Raw genomic sequence first — 12280 nt, forward strand, 5'->3', positions numbered from 1 at the left:
CAATTATAATAACTACATCATCTTTCTGAATACTGTAACTAAGACATTGAATTCTACTGTTCATGAGGACATTTTTCAAAATCAAGTTAGTTGAGTAATATTCATCGCAGACACTTGCAGAATAATTTTGCAAAAACAAAACAGCTCTTGAAGGAACACAGTGCTTTCTTTGAAGGGACAGGAAGAATTTAAAAAGAAAAGAGCATCTGTTCTTTTCCCCCTAATGATTTTATTGTCTTCTGGATGACAGTAATTTGTGATGGGAAAAAGAGAGGTGTATTGCAATTCGGAACCATTTTGCCTACCTGGGTATTGGAGCATCCAATTGAGAATGTGACCTGACTAGCTCAGATGACACCACTTTTTCCAATTCTGCTATTCTTTCATTATCATTTAAATCTCAGTTCATGTTTTGACAGTCTTCCTCTGTAGAAAGCATAGAAAACATCAGACGACACCTCTTGAGTCTTCCTTCTTAAGCCTAGCTGCGTGATTCTAGAACTAATGTTTTTGTAATATGTGGTGTCGCTGAGAAGAATGAAAATCTCACTTTGAATATACCTCTGTAATAATTTTTAGTTACAGGCTATAATTAATCTGAATAGTGGCAACAAAAGAAACACTTAAGAAAAGTATTTTAATCTTTAGTTAAAGAAGTTTAATGTAAGCAGCATTCTTCCACTTAACAAATATTTATGTGCCAAGAATTTTGTTGCTAGGTGTAGGGTTCATGAAACTTACACCTATCCTGTGCTCTCATTAATAGCTGTTCTGGGTGAGGTAAAAAGGAAAGCACAGAATTTTCCTGAGTTGTCATGTAACAGGCAAAGATACCATTGTCACAGATGGGGAGAGGGAGCTCCTGGAGGATGTGATATTTGAGCAGACTTGAAGCTTGAATTCGTTATGTGAGAGGGAGCGGGGATTTTTAGGAATCGGAAAGAACACAGAGATGGGGAGCTGCCTGGCACACTTTGGAAGTCAAAGGAACCCCGTGTGTCAGGAGCATAGAAAACAAATAGAGAAAAGGATAAGAGAAGACAGGAGTGCAATGAATGAAGGAAAGGTTACACAGGGCCTTGTGGAGCCCATTAAAGAAATTTGATCTTTCTTCCTAGTGCAATGGGAAACCACCGGAGGACATTATTCAGGAGGGTGATGAGGTCAGATTTCCATTAAAAATCATGACTTGGGTTGATGTGTGGGAAGAGACAGCACATGGAATGGAGCAGGGATGGGAAGACCAGTTTGGGAGGTTTCTCTGCAGACAGGGAGAGGGTGATGGTGTGGGAGTCCTGGGAGGAGATGGAGACAATTCCACAGATTCCCAAACTGTTTCAGCAAGAGTGGATTGGATTAAGGATCTGGAAGACAAGGGTCAAAAATGAACCATGTTTGTGGCTGGTGAAGACAAGGTGATATTTTCAATGTTTGCTCCATTCAGCTTGAAGTGGCTGCAAAACATCTGAAGTGGAAAGTTCCCAAGGGAAGGCTGATTTCAGAAATCTAGGACAAAGGTTTAAATTTGAAGTCATTGGTTTTTAGATGTCAATTGAAGCCATGATAGTGGATGAGATTGCTTGAGGTAAGAACGTAGGGAAATAAGAAAGAAAGGTGCTAACTGAAGGGATCCACACTCCAGTGATTGGATAGAGAAGGGTCAGGTGGCAACAGGGACTGACAAGGAATCAACTGGGCAGTAAGAGGGAAACAGAGTCTAAGCATCACAGAAACCATAGAACAACTCAGTAAAAGATGATTCTGAACTACAGCTTGAATTAAACAATAACACCATTGCTAGCTTTTACAACAAGTTTTAGAGAGAAGGGAGGCAAATCTGCACTGAAGAAAGTTGTTTTGTGAGTAATAGAGGAAGAAATCTGATCGGTGAATGCAAATGACTAAAAAGCTGACTGTGAAATCTATGATACAAACAGGAATGCTAGTGAAGAAAGGTATGAAATAAACAAAGGGTTTTAAGACTAAACTAAGTGTAAAATTCCTGAGAAGATGGACAGACTTGAAATCCAGCAATCCATGGTAAAACATAATCCCAAAAAAGAAAAGGAGTTAACTCTTCTCTTGTGTTGGTAGAAATGGAGGAAAGAGTACTTATTATTATTAAAAGGCTTTATTGGTTTGGTAGCAGGAAATTGGGGTATTTGCTGTGTGAAAGAAGATAGTTTCAAGAGTGATGGGAAAAGACAAGGTCAGAGTGTAGAACTAGGTAAAGAATGTTTGAAAGAATCATTGCATTGGAAAAATATAACAAATAGAGAAATGCAGTGGAATATCCCAGCATTGTTGAAAGGTAATGAATAAGGTTGATAACAGTGAATATTTAGAGGGCTGCATGGTTTTCCCCAGAAGTGTACCAGCAGGAAAATTCAGACAGTTACATTTATCTGGAATGGGAATTCTTGGAATGGTATGGAAGGTACGAAAGGAATGCAAGATTGTGACAAGAGAGTGATGGATATGTCAGGCCACCGTACTAACTAGTATAGAAAAGGAAGCAAATACAAGAAGTACCTGGTGCAAATGTCCTGATGGAGTCAAAGTGGAGATTTTAGTAAGAGTAACTGAGATGGAGGCTGGGGAGAGAGAAGCTTGGGGTAGGACATTAGGCTGTTTGGATTTCATATTTCCAACACAGTTTTAGGTGTGAACATTGTATTCTGTGACACTGAGAATGGGTACCTCAGGTGGAGTGGAGGAAAAGATCACTGAAAATGTTGCTATCAAGAGAGCAAAAGACCGGGCCATGCTATCCAGTGATGGCAGTGGTTGGGACGAGGAAAATCAGGTGCCAAATTTTAAATTAACAAAGAGGTATGGAGCAGGTGACGGCAAAGAGAACACGTGAGGGAAGGCACAATGGGTCAGCGTAAGGCTCACAGACTACCCCCCAGGAGGACTGTAAGGTGCGGTGCTCTGAATAATGTGGGGTAGCAGCAGAGCAGGGATCTCTCATAAACTACACATTCTTGTCTATAATCCATAATTATTTCTTTGTTTAACTTTCATGGTTTGAGAGGAAAGAGCAAAGTCTTTGGTCCTACAATCTACCCCATTGTTCTAGTAGACTTATCCCATGTCTTGGAAGAATTATACAGGAGACTCTTTGGCACAATGGTCAGAGGCCCCTGGGCTTCAGACATGGCTCTGCCACTTTGTATTTTCTAGCTGGTGATTGTGGGAGTGTGGACTAAGACCTCTGCAACTCAGATTCCTTTTCGGTAAAAAGGGAATAAAAATAAATTCCAATGTGCAATTGTGAAAATTAATGGAAGTAATTTATATAAAACCAGGCTGACATTACCTGTCACATATGAAGTGTTTATTAAGTAGAAGCTAACAGAATTACTAGTATTATTATGAATCTGTCATGCATCTCATATACTAAAGTGTTAAGCGCATATAATTCAAAATGTCTTTCTGAAGTAAACCATGCTCTCTCCTTCCTCCATAACATTACACCTGCTGAAATACTCCTCAAGGTGCCTTTGCTCCACCCTTGACCTGGGCGCTCCTCTTAAACAGGCTCACATATCTTCCAGCACCCAAGAAGTTATTCTCTCATTAACATCTAAATAGTGAGGAGGTTACCTTCTCTGACAAATCTGGTATCCCCACCCCCTTAAATGGCACGTGTATCAATATAGGTGCCAAATAGTATGTAAAACAGTACAGAAAGGAAACTTATGATAGCTTATTAAAAGATAGGATTTGTGTTTTTCCTAGAAGTGCTAGACATAGAAAACTCAAGCCTATTAATCTAGTTTGTGTAAAGAGAGTGAAGTGTTTTGTTTTTTTTTTCTACATCCAGTTTAAATGCTGTTTTCTGGTGTATTTGGCTAGGAGGATAGATAATTATGAATTACAATAATCAGTCTTAGAAATGATGAAAGTTCTTACATCCCAGCTTGATGCCTGCTGAGTAGAGGTCTTAATCTGGCAATATTTCAAATATGATAAAAAGATAGTTGAGTAACATTTGGCAAAGGTTTATAAAACATTAAATCCCAGAGAAACATATTTAAAAGACCTACTATTTCAAAGTTTAATAATTGGATTATTATTTAAATGAATTTTTAAGATGCCATGCCCAATAGGAAAGAACCATGTGAGCAAAACTTCAGTCTTTTGAAATTATAATGAAAATCACATTGAGTTGCTTGCATATAATATAGGTGATAGTCATATTGGTGCTAATTTGATGGAACAAAGAGTTATGAGCTGTACAGAGATATTGTTTACCTTTCAATATATAATTGTGGAAATTTCTAAAAGCCCAACAGAAAAAAAAAATCTGAACATGATGGATTCAAGCTCCTTTATTTTAGTGGTCCTGACAAGAGAATCAAGTAAAAGCGATTGGAAAATGGAAGCTTTTCCAATTATAGAAATTAGTTACACTAATTTAGTTTCCAATTATAGAAATTAGTAGCACTGGTAGCTAAACTACTGTTTTTTATATTATGATGATGGGAGAAGGGCAGCTAGGGTTCACCAAACACAACTCTACCAAAACATCGCCTCAGCACTGCATGTGGCTTATCAGATTAACTGGTCATTCTTTAACTGTGGTTTCCAAATTCTGTTATCATACGACTATGACTTAGTAAAAAGCCCAGAGCTTATGTGATAGAGTGGAGATCTGGAATCTGTCGGAGGCCAAAATCAGTATCCTAATCACTGATGTATGAAACCTCAATTCATCCTTGGATTGCTAGAGAGCCCTGGATGATTAACCTATTCATTGCGAGTTCTTAACAGATTTGTTCTGATGTTGACATAACACAGATAAAGCAGTTAAGATTTTAAAACCAAAGGAAGAATAAATGATTTATGAGGTCTTAGAAAATTCAGCAGATCTGCTAAAACAAATTTTTCAAAATTTCTCATTTACTTTTGATAGTTTTTAGACTGGCAAAGCAGGAGGCGAGTCTTTCAGTTAATATAACAAAGCTTCAAAATATAATACACTTGTGACTAAGCTGAAGAAAAGGGAGCAAGTTGTTGGGTAGGTAATACAGCTGCTAAGATTATGTATGGTCAAATAATTGAATTGTCAAATAAAAGTTATAGATGTAATTTAAAATATATAAAACTGATTATCCAAACTCTGTGTTTACACAATTTTAGGAGATATTTTGGTGAATGATATACTGGAAATTTATAATTTATAAATCACAGACTATATTTCTAATCACCAAGCTACATTCTAAAAATTCTCTGAATAAATAAAAAATTTACTTAAAAGCTATCCACAGAATGGTAGACATTTTGAAAAGATATGACTCTGTATAACTCACCTCTTACATTGAGGTAATTTATCCATTGTTTGAATGTTAGTTAGAGAAAATATTTTAAATTTGATTGACAACATCAATACAGGAAATATTCTTCTGCTAGAGAAAATCTTTAGATAACTTAATTGGTAGTGAAACAAAACACACCAAGAAAAAGTGAATCAGACCTAGTAAGGAGAATTTATTACAAGTTAATATTTTGTAATAGAGAAAGCTGGTTTTAAAATGGTGTAAGTGGTATTTATAAATGATTTTCATTCATTCTTGGTTTCTTAATAGTCAATAGTATATTGAATAGTAAATGTAAAAGCTTCTCCAGGAACTTAAACTTGGTAGTATAATAATCCCTTTGGCAAGCAGCTTATTATGAAAGATGCAAGTCCAGAAACAGCAAAGTGAACAGAGACATCCATTTATTTTCCTCAAGTTTAAAATTATTATTTATTTTGGAAGTTTGATTCAACTTCATTTTCCTTCTGCTTGCTGGTGGCCAATTTATTGTTTAGGGCTCTCTTGATCAAACCCTGTCACTTCAGGGGAAGTTCAAGAGAATAGCACATTATTGGTATTACAGAAACAGTTGTTGCTAATCAATATATTTTGAGCCACATACAGGGTATATCTTTAAGGACATAATTCATCAAAAACAAGCTTACTGGGGCTCCTCATGCTATTTTCATTGATTTTTCCCTCTGTAGGAAGACATGGTAGATATTCTATGTGTGACAAAAGAGTTATATTCAAAATAGAGAAGTCAGTTCTTCAAAAAAGTGTTCAGCTACAAAGAATAAAGCAAGTTTTAGGAATTCTAAAAGGGGAATAAAATTGAATTTAACTTATTATCCTCGGATTTTAATATCTTGTGTAAATTATAAAACAAAATGATTTAATATTCTCTAAAAATATTGCATATAAGGAATATCAGATTATAGATGTGAATTCTGTTCTTGACTTAAGAGGTGAAATAGAGCTAGGAAATTGCTTTTATTTAATTTTTCCTATTACCATTGTGTAGTTTTCTTTTAAATTTGAAATTAAGGAATAAGGGGCCAGCATTGTGGCATAGGGGGCTAAACCACTGCCTGCAACACTGGCAACTCCTTTGGGCCCTGATTCAAGTCCCGCTGCTCCAATTCTGATCCAGCTCCCTACTAATGTACCTCGGAAAGCTGTGGAAGATGGCACAAGTATTTGGGCCCTGTTACTCTTGTTGGAGACCTGGATGAAGCTCCTAGCTCCTGGCTTTGGCTTGGTTCAGCTCTGGCAATTGCAGCTATCTAGGGAGTAAACTAGGGGATGAAAGATCCTCTCTCTCTCTCTCTCTCTCTCTCTCTCTCTCTCTCTCTTTCTCTCTAACTCTGACTTTCAAATGAATAAATAAATATTTAAAAGAAATAAATAAAATTAAGGGACAAGTGTTTAGTACTGCTGTTATGATATTATTTGGGATGCCTGCATCCCATATTGTAGGGCCTGCATTGAAGTTCTGGCTCCACTCTCTATTCCAGCTTCTTGCTAATGCAACCTCTGAGAGGCAATAGATAATGGTTCAAGTAGTTGAGTCTCTGCCACTCATGTGGAAGACCTGGACTGAGTTCCCATATCCCAGCTTCAGCCTGGCCCAGCTCCAGCTGTTACAGATATTTGGGGAAGGAGTCAGTTGAAAGGAGATTTCTCTTTCCCTCACTTTCTATCTCTGCCTCTCAAATAAAATGAATAGGTGATTTAAAACATTTTAAATTAAATATACTTGTACATTCCTTGATACAGTCTGTGTTCTACAAACTTTTCTATTAAAGCAAACTTTAAAAGAACTACTAGAGTTTGCATTATAGTTTCCTGAAATAAACCCTACTGAATAGCAAATAATTGGTTTAGAAAGAGAATGATAATCATCTAATCTTGACAATCTGTATGCTCATATATAATGTTAGCATAAAAATCAGATAATGTATTATTTCGAGTATTTGCAGATTCTGGAATGAGGGTTAAAGGAAAGTAGCCAATCATACATTGTTATCAAGGTAGACCATTACTGTTCATCAGAAGCAGCAGGGAAAACTGACACATGAGTGAGATATTTTGCATGTAAAGCAGTAAATTGCTTTGTTTTATGAAATACACATATTTTGGGTCATAATTTGCCTTTTAAACCCAATCTGCACAGTTAATCCATTATTTTAAATTTCTCATTAAAGGCATAACTCATCATCATTGTGTTCTACTTGGGTTAAATAACCTCCTGGATTGCCATAAAGAAATAGTACTTGAGAAAAAGCAAGAGATGTATACATAGCTATGTGTGACAACTGACTCAAATACCTGTTGAACAAACGAAACTTACTGTTCTCTCTCTCCCATGGCCCACCCTTTATTTGAAACATTAGGACCACGTGGCCTCCCCATCCCTCCTACCCAACCTCTCACTAACTCAAGCCATCTAATGCATTGCTCCAATATAATAGTTATCTGTAGAAATTTTCTTTCTTTGTTGGCTTTATCAATGGTAGACGACTTTATATTACTAAGCATAATTTCATTGAATGTATAGATTTATTTATCTATTTACCAGTGAATGAACTTTTAAGTTGTGATCCATTTTTTGGTTATTTAAAATTAAGATGATGCATGAATACTTGGCTACAATTGTTTATGTGAAAATATATTTTCATTTCCTTTGGGTAAATACCTACTGATATTTCTTTGTCTTATGATAAATGTATACAAGGATACTTGAAAAGTTCATAGTAAGTAGATTTAAAAGGCAAGTTTATTTTGAAATTCATATATATATATATATAAAATAGGGTATCCCAGATAGATGACAGGGGTCCAAGTACTGGGGCCATCTGCTAATACTTTCCCAGGTGCATTAACAGGGAGCTAGATAGAAAAGAAGCAACCAGGACTCTTTAACCTACTATAGGATGCTGACAGGTGGCGGCTTAACCCTCTGTGCCACAATGCCAACCCCAAACTTGTACTTTTATTCTACTTTTCCATGAACTTTTCAAGTGTCTCCATTTATATAAAAGCTGTTTTACCGTTCTTTCCAGAGAATCCCATGTTCACTCTAGTTAGTCTGTTGATTAAATTATTTCATTTTTCTCCTGGTTATGGGTCATGGTTTCTTGCTTCCTTTTTTGCATGGAAATTTGTATTGGAAACCAGACATTATGGATTTTACATTTTTGGGTTTGTACTTTCTTGTATTTTTCTGCATAAAAGATTTTAGATTTTGTCCTAGTATGCAATTAAGTTACTTAGAATTGATTTGGTCCTTTCTAGATATACATTTAAGTTTTGTGGAGGAGTGTCCAAAATAACTTTAATCTAAGGCTAATTTTAAATATTGAAATGCTAGCCCATTTGCACAGTCTATAAAATGTCCCATGTGTTAGGATGGCTTTCCATTCTAGCTATTGTAACATAAAGATTCTTAACCCTGAATCGTATGTGGGCATTTCCTGCTCTCTGGGAGTTCTCTCCCTAGCTGTGTCCAGTTTCCTCTTACATGTACAGATGAAAACCATGAGAAAATGGAACTCATTTGCAGATATCCAGGGTCTTGGCTCTTTCTGAGTTCCTCTTCTTCTGCTTTGGCTTGGGAACTACATCCAGGCATACACTTGGGACAACCTTAGGTCTCACCTCTTTATTTCTCTTCTCTCAAGGATCAGAATCCTATATTTCCCGTCTATCTAGTATCTGAAAACTGTTTCTTCAAATATTTTATCTGCTTTTGCTATTTTAAAAGCTATATAATATATCTAATCCATGTTATTTAATTAGTCCCAGAAGTAAACTTTGTTTCCATTTTTTTGTTCTGTTCTTTTCATTATTATTACTATTACCACCTTTGAAACATGACTGATGTGTCATCCCCACTTGCAAATGAACATTGACCCCATTTTTCCAGCTAAGTCAAGTTCCACTCCAATCATGGTGTATACACAAATCATGCCACTTATTTTACCTTGTGTGCTAAGTGTTGATTTTCTTTTATGCCTTACAAAATAGTGTGTCCCTTGAGGCTAAGATCTGGAACTTACACATCTTCATAGCTCAAGGACTAGTTCCTCACCTGCATTAGATGAAATCAGTAGAACTTACTACTCCACAGCAAGCACTTCGAATTGGTCAGCCTTGTCTGTATGTTAAGCATATATGTCTCTGTGGGGAGCAACTGGGAGCAACTCGGACTAGACTAAGTTACTGGAATTAAGACTTATTCTATGCATCTGCTCTCCCACAATATGGCGCTGGGAGAGGAGGAAACAGCTTCTACACAGCTGACTCCAGTTCAACCAATAAACTGTAGGACTTGCTCCTGATTGGAGGAGAGCAGCGTACTCGGCGTGTGGGTAGCAGAGTTGGGATTGGTGGAAGAGGACTATAAAGGAGGAGAGAGACAACATGCACGGGGGAACATCTATCTGAAGGAACACCTGTGCAGCCCCTGAGAGAGCCGGCCGGCGGTGTGCCGCTCCCCCGCGGAAGTGGGGAAGGTGGCAGGGGGAACCGCCCTTCCACGGAGGTGGAAGGGATGGTAGCCAACCCGGGAAGAACCAGCAGCAAACCCGGGAAGGGCCGAGCAGACGAAAGAACAGCGCAGGGTCCTGTGTCGTTCCTCCACGAAGACGGGGAGCGACAGTCTCATCTTGATTCTCAAGACCATCAGTAACATGACTTTACAGAGCCTGGCCCTTCTTTATAAGAATGTAATGGGCCAGCAAAACTAAATGGCCCACCCTTTATAAAAACTGCACAGCCCTCCTGCCCTGCCTGACCCTTTCCTTGTGTAGTTTCTTCAACCTGGAATCTCCATGTTCACCAGTCATTACTATCAAAATGTTTTCCATCTTTTAACATACTTGCCCAATATGACTTCTCCCCTGATGCTTGCTGTTTGAGCACCAGTTACAAAGCTCTAACAATTCATGTGTACTTGTCATAGTTTCTGCCTTATCATTCCAGTTTTGCTCTATTCAATACTCATACGAGTCTATTCTATCCTAATCTATATATTTTGTATTCTGCACATATTTCATATTCTATCACATTTTCCTATGTCTGATTAGGCTTACTTACAACTTCACATCTTCATTCAACTGGACTTTTCTTCTATGAAAGTAAAAGTTAGGTGGCATGCTTTTCCTTTGGAATTACATCTAAAATAGTAAGCATTCAGGAAGTATTTGTTTAATAAGAAATGGAAATCAATAGGGGAAGGCACAGTGGCACAGGAGTTGAAGCTGCTGCTTAAGACGCCCACATCCCTCATTGGGGGGCCTGGGATTGCATGCTGCCTCAGCATCCGGTCCTGCTTCCCTCTAATGCACCAGGAAGCAGCAGATGATGATTCAAGTATTTGGGATCCTGCCACCTACACGGGACACCTGGATGGAGTTCCTGGCTCCTGGCTTCCTAGCCCAGCCTGGGCATTTGGGAAGAGAATCAGCACATAGAAAAGATCTCTCTCTGTCTCTGTCTCTGTCTCTATCTCGCCCCCCTCCCAGTTCTATCACTCTGCATTTAAAATAAATAAATAATTCATTTAAAAATCAAATATAAACATTAAAAATGAAAATCAGTAAAACAATATTTTGATTGGTGTAATTGTCAGTAGCACTTTTTAAAATCTTAACAACTTGGGATACCAATCATATTCCATAAAATTTACCTTTTTAAAGTGTACCATTTAGTAGTTTTTGGTTTACCCACAGAGATGTGCAGCCATCATTTCTGTCTAATTTAAAAACATTTTCATCCCTCCCTTCCCCCTAGAGTCCCCGTGCTCTCACAGTCACTGGTCATTCTCCATTTCCCCAGTCTCTGGCTGGAATAACCTACTCCACACTCATATAGATATGCCTGTTCTATATACATCATATAAATAGAATCATATGACTTGTGTTCTTTTGTAACTGTCTTCTTTTCTAACAATGTTTATAAATTCACTTTTAAAAATGTTTAATAAATTCATTTATTTGAAATACAGAGACAGAGACAGACAGAACAAGATCTCCCACTTGCTGGCTCACTCCACAAATGCCCACAACTGAGTTAGGACATAAACTCCAGGCATTTCAAAATAGGAAGTGCCAAACACCCACCCTTGGCTTTTTTAACTTAACATGATTTCAGGATTCAATCAAAACCTCATTCCCTTTTTCTTTTTCTTTTTTTTTTTTTTTTTAAGTTATCTATTTGAAAGTCAGAGTTACACAGAAAGAGAGATCCTTCATCTTCTGGTTCACTCCCCAAACAGCTGCAATGGCTTGGGCGGGGTCAGGCCAGAGCCAGGAGCCAGGTGCTTCCTCCAGGTCTCCTATGTGGGTATAGGGACCTAAGCACTCCTGTAGGTGATAGTCACGGGTTATTTTTACTTTTTGGCTATTATATTGAATAGTGCTACTATGAACATTTGCATCCAAGTTTTTAATGTGAGCTCCCATTTTCATATATATATATATATATTCTAATCACATATATATAATCATATACCTGCCAAACTGTTTTTCAAAGTAGCTGTGTCATTTTTTAAGGTTTATTTTTATTTACTTGAAAGAGACACAGAGAGAGAGAGCGATCGATTGAGCGATCTTCATCCACTGGTTCACTCCCCACATGGCAGCAATGACCAGGGCTGGAGCAAGCCAAAGCCGGGAGCCGGGAACTTCCTCTGGGTCTCCCAGGTGGGTGCAGGGGCCCAAGGACTTGGCTCAGCCTCCACTTCTTTCCCTGGTTCATTGGCAGAGAGCTGGATTGGAAGTGGAGCAGCTGGGACTCAAACTACTGCCCTTATGGTACGCCAGCATTGCAGGCGATGACTTTATCCACTATGCCATAATGCCATCCCTATAGCTGTCATTTCACAACCCACTAGCAATTTATAAGTGTAGTTTTTTCCATGTTTATAATTGCCTTGTTTATAGAAGTAATTCTAGTTAATATGAAGTTCT

At 37.8% G+C, this 12280-nt stretch overlaps 1 protein-coding gene across 6 annotated transcripts in view; it reads left to right on the plus strand.

The window, feature by feature from the left end:
- LOC138848472 (uncharacterized) overlaps nucleotides 1–12280 on the plus strand; it is a 749635-nt gene that overhangs the window by 161592 nt on the left and 575763 nt on the right. The window lies entirely within an intron of this gene.

This window comes from Oryctolagus cuniculus, chromosome 2, assembly GCF_051225735.1.
Source record: "Oryctolagus cuniculus isolate XC-2025 breed Fujian yellow rabbit chromosome 2, ASM5122573v1, whole genome shotgun sequence".
Lineage (NCBI taxonomy): Eukaryota > Metazoa > Chordata > Mammalia > Lagomorpha > Leporidae > Oryctolagus > Oryctolagus cuniculus.